The sequence below is a fragment of the Olea europaea genome, chromosome 17 (genome assembly GCF_002742605.1).
Source record: "Olea europaea var. sylvestris chromosome 17, O_europaea_v1, whole genome shotgun sequence".
Lineage (NCBI taxonomy): Eukaryota > Viridiplantae > Streptophyta > Magnoliopsida > Lamiales > Oleaceae > Olea > Olea europaea.
Genome location: NC_036253.1, coordinates 22,592,589 through 22,594,622, shown reverse-complemented (window position 1 = coordinate 22,594,622; position 2,034 = coordinate 22,592,589). Strand labels below are relative to the sequence as shown.

The window sequence follows — 2,034 nt, the reverse complement described above, 5'->3', positions numbered from 1 at the left end:
TTCTCTCCTCGTTCCTCCCATTCCCACGCTTAACCAGTTGGGAACTTTGCTAATCTTCTCACCAACTGCAGGTATGCACATATTCTTTGACCCGTTCTTTTACGTATTCTTGAAATTCTTCCCTCGAATTTTCCTTTTGTGTTTTTTTAATTGGTCTTTTCCGTGTCAATTGCTTCTTTTGCTTCATGTAATTGTCTCCTTTGTATGGTTAGAGTAATAAATCATAATTAAGTTTTGTGATTAAAACAAAAGATCTTGCCCATTATTATAGACGCAGTCACTTCGTGAGATAAAAATAATTATCCGAATTGCTGTTGGGTATTTTTTTGCTTATCCTTTTTTCTTATTTGTTTTGTCAATTCGTCCTGTACATAATTTTCAGCTCTTATGTTATTTTCTGGGAAATTTTTTTATTATTGCTATTTTGCGATGATTCTCAGAAGGAAAGGCTTTTTAACGACATTATACAATTACATCATAGTTGGTTCCAATTATAACTTGTAAGTACCTTTCTTCACTGTCGTCGCTGTAAGCGTCTCTCTCTCCCTCTCTCTCTCTCTTTTTTTTTTTTTTTTTTTTTGTTTTCTAGTTCCATTTTTTTTTTTAACATTAGGGAATAATTTATGATTTGTTATACAGGGTGATTAATTAAATTTTGAAATATTTTGTTTTAAAATTCTAGTTTAGTACTGTGTGTAATTTTTAGAATTCAGTTATTGCTGGGTTTTTAATTTTCTGTGGAAGTGGAAATGGAAATGAATTCTAAAGAGTCTGCCTTAATAAGTACATTGAGCACCTTTATTTACAAGTCGATTTTAAGGAATGAGTTTTTTGTGATGTAATTTCTTATCTATGATGTAATAAAAAGTTGGAAAATTTTGCTCTCGAGTTTTTTGTACTATCAGATTCTTTCTTTCTCCTAATGATACTAAATCTCTGTTTGATTTAACTAAAAATGTAAGTCTAATTTAACAAATAATTTTCACTATACATTTTAATTAAATACAAAAAATTCATCAAATTTTCAACCAAATGAGTGATATGTTCTGTCCAAATCATCAAAACACTTTCCGGACTGATTTATTGTATGAATAACAGCAATTCAGCAAACCTGCTTAAAGCATACACTAAACTCAAGCATGCATCCGCTGTTTCTCTATCAGCGTCATTCTTCTCTATTATCTTTTTCCAGATTACTTAATTTATAGTCTAAACCAACTCCATATTTTCAGGCCTCAAGCCAACGCCTCCATTCGTATTTCATTTTGGCTGGAAATGTGTTTAACAATGGCCTACAACAATTTATGTAGTAAGTCTTTAAATCGATTGCAAAATACTTGTACAATAAAATCCCCACAGTGAGAAGTGTTGAAGGTTGCATGCTCTTCATCGAAAGAATAGATTAGACATGAGAGGTGAAATTTTATTACCTTATTGCAGGGTCGAAGAAGGTGGAAAGCAAAGTATAATACCCAACATGAAAAAATGTCCCGACCATTCGAGAAGCACGGGAATGCCTACCTGCAAAGCAAAACCAAAGTACAACTCCTCTTTAACTGTAATAATAATGGGTGTTGAACATCTTGCTGTGACTACCGGATGATGTTAGATAATGACGAAATGTTCAATAGCGATAAAATTGAATAGTATTAAGAATGAAAAAGAGTTAAACTCTTGTTTACTATATTGTGTAATTTTGTCGAATTCAAAAGAATGAGAAATTAGTGATGGGTCTGTTGTTTGTGTACGAAATTAAGGTTTATGTTTTGCTAAAAATATATCATGTAAAATCTGTACTTGTCAAATTTTTGCCTTGACTTTGTAAATATAGTTATGTCAGAGGTTGAGGAATTTTTGTTGTTGGAATTGCTTGTTATGAAAAAAGCTTGAAGGATTATTATTATTATGAAAAATGATTAACTAATGAATAAATATTATTTATAGGCTATTTTTATAGCTAGAGGTTTTATACAATGACTAGGAGAAGCCTAGGCTGCCTAGCTAAAATCTAAAAATTTGATCGTCTAAAGTTTT

The 2,034-nt window shown here is 31.2% G+C and overlaps 1 long non-coding RNA gene across 1 annotated transcript; it reads left to right on the top strand.

The window, feature by feature from the left end:
- Positions 1-1,741, top strand: LOC111365849. Its single transcript, XR_002697507.1, has 4 exons — positions 1-71; positions 441-500; positions 1,233-1,309; positions 1,441-1,741. It is a non-coding gene; the product is annotated as an uncharacterized LOC111365849 (long non-coding RNA).
- Positions 1,742-2,034: the final 293 nt, after the last annotated feature.